This window comes from Pinus tabuliformis, chromosome 7 (assembly GCF_031772625.1).
Source record: "Pinus tabuliformis cultivar Carrire ecotype Pingquan chromosome 7, CPIR1, whole genome shotgun sequence".
NCBI classification, from domain to species: domain Eukaryota; kingdom Viridiplantae; phylum Streptophyta; class Pinopsida; order Pinales; family Pinaceae; genus Pinus; species Pinus tabuliformis.
The window spans coordinates 689,398,938-689,406,667 of record NC_142293.1 but is presented as its reverse complement, the minus strand read 5'-3'; positions in this window follow the sequence as shown (position 1 = coordinate 689,406,667).

The following is a 7,730-nucleotide window of genomic DNA, read 5'->3' as shown; positions in this document are numbered from 1 at the left end:
CCATTTTACTTATCTAGGAAAGAAACTTCGTAAGTGATTTTAGAAATGTAGTTAAGTATTGTTTATGAAACCTAATGTAGTTGGATTTGATTTTTAGTGGCATAGGAGGCACTTGGGTGGTGGAAAATTTTTTTAACCAATTTGTGTCAACTACAACTCTATTTATTTTTATTAAAAAATTAAAGAAAAAAAACCATAACAAAAAAAAAAGTTATAAAACAAACAATGATTATTATAAAAAAGAAATAATAAAAAAAATATGCTTTAGTCCCTTGGGTGGGCTGAATACGATTCTCATAATTGGTATTAAGTCATCCTAGGGGCCTGCGGCCCATGGCTCTGGGCGGGCAGAGTTGCACGCACCTTCGCCCGCACAAGGAGATGGCCAGCCAAGCCCCTGGGTAGGGCTCCATCGCAACTCTGCCAGCCTAGGGTCGTGCCCCCTTTATCCACCAGCAAGGCTCCATTTGATTCCGAACATTGAATAAGCCCCTCACCGATTCTTGGAATCGAGTTGAGCCTGCCAAGAAACCAAAAAAAAAGCTTTTTTTTTTTCAAGTTTTATTTTTTTTCTGTATATATTTTTATGGTGATAATATTTTTTTACATATAATTCAATTATTTTCACATTTTATGGTTTCTTTTTATTATAAAGTTTTTTTTAATTCTTTTTACTGTCAAAATTTTTATATTTATATCTTTCTTTTCTTGGTTTTTATTTTTTAATTTATTTTGTTCAATGTTAATTTATTTTTTTAATGGTTTTTTTTATAACTTTCGTATTTTTATTTTTAAATTTTTTATATGTAATATTTCTATTGTTTTTTTAAATTCTTTTTGTTAAACTTTTATGTTTTTATTTTTTCTTTTACTTAAAAGACATCTTTTTTTGAATTTTTATTTCTAAATGTCGTCATTTTTTAATATAAAATTCATAAATTTTGTTATTTCTCTGATTTTTTCATTCAAATCTTCATTATTTTTTTTATATTTAATGTGGGTTTTTTAGCGAAATGTCCTAAAATACATATTTTTTTTATTATATCTATTATACAAAACGTGTATTTTCTCTCGATTTTTAAAAATTATATAAAAAACTGAGAATCTCAAATATTCTTTTTTTAAGCTTTGCAAAAAATTTAATTTTTCATTATAAAACGACAGCGCAAAGGAAAAACAAAACAAAAATCAAAAACCCTTAAAAACCAAATATCTAAGGATGAAAAACATGAAGAGGAACAAGAGAATTTGAAAAATGGTTAAATACTCACCATTTAAAAAAAAAGAAAATCCACACTTAATACATTAGAAAATTCAAAGTGTCAAAAATAAGTCCTTTAAAGAAAGGGGTTGATGGCACATTAACAATTTTCAAAATTAACATGAAAATCACTGACATTTAAAAACAAATCTTCATACTTGATACATAGGAGAATTTAAAGAATCAACACTTTTCAAAATCGGTTGATTTTTTTGCTAACTCAAAAAAATAGGTAATCGTATTAGTTCTTGTTTCAACGTTTACATTGTTAAGATTATTCTTACATGTTTTCAAGCTTTTTGGAGATTCTTTTTGCAATTTATTATTTATTTCATTATCTTTAGCTTGATATCATAAGGACATTGATGTCATTTTTAGAATTTTTTATATTGGTTATCATGAGTTTCTACGATTGTCTCCACATTCAAGGAGTGTTTATGAGAGGAGTACTTACCTATTTGAAATCCTTTTGAAATTGAATCTACATATAAATAAAATTATGGAAATATACTATATAATTGTGAAATATACCTAAAGCTCCTCATAGGAAGCGGTGAGATATCAAATATTCAAAACCAAAGGGTTTAAATAGAAGTATCAAAACCTATTAGAAAATGTGATCTACAACTTTCAATTGCTTCAAATTTTCTATTTTCTCAAGGAAGAATAATACTCATGTCTTCACTACAAATAATTGTTTAGATATTGGGGTGTATATGAATTGCTTCAAAGGATTTCAAAATTTAGAAAAGGGTCCCGTCAAATCTCTTCTTATTTCTAACATATCAGTAAGTAAGATGGCATTATTGTGCTATGCCAATTAATATGAAGGTGAAATAAGATTCTAATATTTGCCCATTGATTAGTTCCCATGATTCTAGACTTGGAATAATTCTTACATTAGTAAATAGGTAGGATTGAGTAGTTGTTTGTTGAAGTTTTCTTGAGAGATATTCTCAAGAATATTCTCCTTCTTTGGAATCTATTGGATCTCATGAACACTATTTATGTGGCTTGTAATTTTTCTTTGAAATGAACAATATACAAATTGTTTTGTGTGCACTATGTATCTTCCTCATATTTCTTTATTCGTATCAGAGCTTGTATGGGCTTGAATCTCTTATGGGAGGGCCTGGAAAGATAGAGAACATGTGACCATTGATACTATGTACATAAGTAAAATTAGATTAGATTACTGTGTACTTATTATTTAGTTGTAGCTATGAGTGACATTGTTGTGTGTTTGTCCAAAATTTAATGTCCAATTGGAGGAGTAACTGGAGAACAGAAGGGTTGCCCAGTCCAAGGACAGTGCAATGTAGTTATCAGCCCAGGATGTTTGAAGTTGAAAGTGGAATGTTTCAATGAGAGTGGTGCATCTGGAGAGGTTTTAGATTGTTGTGAGGTCCTACGACATAGGAGGGATTTGTTTCCTACATAGGGGATCAATGGACATAGAGGAAAATAATGAATTGTTGAATAAAGATGAGATCAGGTGCATTTGTGGTTAAAAACTTTGAAAATTGTTCATTCATCTACAAAATGATGATCAAATCAAGGAAATCAGTTAATTCCCCAAGAGCCATAAAATGTTTTGAGGGAAAAAGTGAGCTCCGTCTCTCTGTACTGTGGTATTTGAACAATTCTCCAACAATATGAAGTTGTTGCAATTTATAGTTTTAGGAACTGAGTTAGAGATTGTGGTACCACCATTGAAGATAACTGCAGTGGAGCATGATGTTTCAACAAAGCCCTAAGAAGCTCAGCAAATATTATGACTCAACTTATTGGTTACGCTGCGCTTGAATTTTGCAGAAAGGTGGTGCTTGTCAATATGTTGGCTTTAAGGAGTTTTTTATAGTCATGGAAGCAAGAAATTGAAGACGCTACATCTCAATGCTGACTTTCAATTATGAACTGTTTCTAGTAGCAGAGCTTCTATATTTTTTGCACATCTGGGGAATTGGTTTGGATTTTTTGGTGTAATCCCCCCTTTAGTTCCTTCTAAATTTTGTGAGTGTGAATATTCATCGACATTATTTTTTCAATCAATTTTCTTCAACGACAAATTATGGAGGAACTAGGTTTGAAGAGAATTGTTCAAATTGCGCAGAGTGGAATAAACGAGAGTCGTTATGGAATGTGATTAGATTTATTGTTATGGGTTTTTCTTTGTCCTATTTGTTAGGTTTATTTTTTTCTAAAAAGTTCAAAAAAACTGATGAATAGAGGAATATAATTAAATTAGCAGTTCTCGACATTCTTCGGTGTCCATAGAACACATCACTAAGTTAATTGTATGAATTTGATATATATTGGTGGTTCTTGTTGTGCTTCGGGGTTCAAGAGAATCAATTAAAGGTATTGTAAGGAGATCCATTTGTGTAGAAAGGTCAGTTGCATAATTGACTTCTAGATACAATCTAGTATCGAGATTGTCCTTTGGGATATTTAGGAGAATCAATTATACAAGGCCATGAAGATGGTTAGAGGTAATTATGTCTTAAATGAGTTGAATGAGAAGCTCGAAAATTGTGTTGGTGGAAAGGGTGTTGTCCAAGAGGCTTCAGAATGGGTATAAATGTCGAGGAAGATCAGTTAGACAGATGTGACATGGTATTGTAAATTGTCAATTTTATATTAATATATGTAATGATGTAAATGTAATCATTAAATGGTGGATTTGGAATAATGCTTACATTAGTAAATAAGTATGATTGAGTTGTTGGTTTTTGAGTTTTGTTGAGATATTTTCTGAACAATATTCTCCTTGTTTGGAATCTATTGGATTTCATGGGCACTATCTATCCATCCTATAATTTGGCTTCGAAATGAGAAATATACGATTTTTTTTGTGTGCACTATGTCTATTCCTCATATTTCCTGGTTCTAGGTTATAAAAACTTTTTGATAAGCTATAAAAAAAAAATGGATGATGAACTAGATTAACATGAGATTAAAAATGAATGTGACTCCATTCTAAATATTGTTATCAATTAAATGTTCTTCTAGATAGCTCTCAAATTAAAATATAAAATTTGTTTCCTATATTAGCTCATTTCTTAGAAAAAATTATAGATGTATCATTGATTCACACTCGACTTTTTGGAACCTTACTTTTCCTAAGAGCATTAATTCACATTCCCATTTAAGATATTGTCATCACATGATAATATCTTTTATTAAAAATGTAAAACGTATATATCATCATTAAAACTGACTACTACCTACACACACACACATATGATAATGGGCTACATATAAAACTAATTATCCAAACATATTATTGGGGGATGGGATATTACTACATCAATAGAGTTACTAAACACACACTTATGTTGTAAATCATTGAACACTTAATTGTATTTCTAAAATTATTCTTTTGTTATGTTATTAGCCTAAAATTAATTTTCCCAATTTTTTTCATTATGTTAGGATGTGATATAATAAAATTAACATAAATTGATCTTAACTTTAATTTCACTTAGGTAGTAATATGAGCCAAAAAATAGTCGTGATCTAAATTCTTAGTTCTTAGGTTAATATGGTTTTAAAAATATGTAAATAAAAATAGATATGATGGAATTATATTAATTATATGTGTGTGTGGGGTCATTTCAATTTATTTTGGGTGGTTGATCCTCCTCAGCAAAGTTCAATTGGTATACGTGACAAGATGATATACTATTATTATTGTTATTGTTATTAATTTACTTGCATTAATTTTATTATTATGTATTATTATTTTGTATGATAATAATAATAACAACAACAACAACAACAACAACTTGTATAATAATATTTTACATATGCTAATTTTAACATTATATATATGAAACAAATGTTAAAATTTCGTGGTTTCTAAGATATAAGCTATATATGGCCACTCCCATTGCAGAATATACATTTTAGAAAATTTATAATTATTTATTAAAGGAAAACATAATCACTTTTTCTATGAGCGTTAATGATTGAATATTTGTACTGGAGAATGGGCTACCACGACACCACTAAAGTTATTGAAATTTTACAATATAAGATTTCTATCTTTAATAGGTGAAAAGTTATGGAGCTTGTATATTTATAAAATAATTATTTGGTTGTGTTGTTGGCTTAAGCTTATCTGAAGTAAAATAGGTGACCAAATGTGATACCATCATTTGTTACTAAATGCTCATATCTATTTTTTTATTAGGGAAGTATGTATCAAAATCTTGTTAAGAATATGGCAATCGGGTGTGGAGGGAGTATAGTTCAAGCGATAGAGACACATATTGTGTTTCTGGATGTGGTGGTTCAAATCTCTGATACATGCTCTATTATGTGAAAATTATAAAACAAAGTTATATAAATGAGTTCTATTGGGTAGTCCCATGATTGTTTGGTTGAGAAAAACGAATATTAGAATTTAGTCAAATGATCTTAGCTCAAGTAGTTAGGTGAACAATTGGTTTCTTGAGTAGAGTGCCTTATCTTCTCTAGAGACATGTTCTACTTGGTTTCTTTATAAAAATTTTGAAATATTTCTATCTTGTTTAATAGTTGAAGCCAATATTTCAGAGTTATTGATTCCCTAAAGAGAAATCTTACAAGTGGATTTGGTTGGTCATCTAGTGTTCATTAGGCTTATGTAGTGCACAAAAAAAAACATATGAACATTTATATAAAGTTTATTTTCCACTTGTTATGATTTATTATTATAGTAAGGAACTAGAATTTGTTGAGGTGGATATTGAATGCCATTTCTTGGTGTCATATGAAGATCAATAAAAAAAATAATATGAAAAGTGTGTCAAATGATCCTAGCTCAAGTAGTTAGGTGAACCATTTTTTTCTCAAGATTAGTGCCTTCAATTCTCTGGAGACGTCTTGTAATTAGTTCTTTCATAGAATTTTTTAAATAGTTCTGTCTTGTGTAACAACATAAGAAAATATTTTGAAGTTCTTGATTCTCTAATTTTGTTTTGGTTTAAGTAAAAAAGAAAAAAATCTTACAAGGTGATTTCGTTGATCCTCTACTAATGATTAAGTTTATGTAGCACACATTTAAAAACATATGAACATTTATAATATCATTTATTTTTCGCTTGCCATGATTTATGATTATAGTAAGGAATTTATCGTTGTTGAGGTAAATATCAAATGAGAGTTCTTGGCGTCATATTAATCTCAAGATAATCATAAATAATGGTAACAAAAGTCGTTTTATTTACCAATATTTTTCTACAGATCTGTGTAAATCTCTCCATCACCCTAATGGAATTTGTGTATCTATGTGGTATTAAAATATTTTGAAACAATATTACTTTGAAATTCTATTCATCTCTATATAGATCAAAATCGAAAGTGGACACAATATAAACATGCACAAGAAATTAATGTAGGCTAATAAGTCACTACCATTTCTCCACCTAGTATATGCTATTTTTTTGGCCAATCCTTTTACGTAGTAGCAAAAGAGGTAAAAATTCTAATATGATCAGGTAAGCTTTAGAATAGCATGGGCCCAAGTTGTGGAGCTTATGTGAAACCTTGGAATAAGGAAAGGTAGTTTTGTGAAGAAGGTACAAAGATGTCAATGTAACTTGATAAAGTTGTTCGTTTCTGTACTCAACAATAAACTTTCCACTTCAAAAGGATACCAACATTGTAGGTTCTAAATTTTATATTACAATAAATATTTATCCCCTTTTACCTAAAATGATAAATCAAAAGATATTTAACTTTCTAGCTCCACATGATAGGGAGATTGTAATTACTTTTACTATTATCTCTACATGTACAAAGACCTTGACCTCAAGAATATCAATATGTTTGGGAATACTCGGTTGGTTTTTAATTAAATAGAATTTTTGAATTATCTATATCGAGGTTTTCATATTTTAATTTAGAAAACATTATTTTTCTATTGCACAATGTTTGATAATTTTTTGAAAATAAACCCTTATCTATTACAGGGATATATATATATATATATATATATATATATATATATATATATATATGAAATGCAAACATGTTTTATATGGGGAAACGCTAACTCATAATTGATTGTTTATATATATATATATATATATATATATGGATTGCCATGCATATATGGTTAAACATAATCTCGATTTCCATAAACATGTAATGATCATATCTGTGTACTAGAGAATGCACTACAGTAGCATCACTAAATTCATTGAAATTTAACATGCAATATTGTTGTCTCTAATAAGAAAGAGTTTCAGAGCTTCTGTGGCATTAACATAATTATTTGGTTATTTAGTTTCCTTAAGAAAATCTTAAATTTAATTGGTGACATAATTTAATACTTTCATTTAATTACAAATGTGCATATCCACTTTTGATGAGAAAAATGTGTATTAGAAGCATTGGTAAGAATATCGCAGGTGGGTCAAAAGATCTCAACGCGAGCGGTTAGGTGAATAAATTGCTTCTTGAGTCGTATGTACTCGATTCT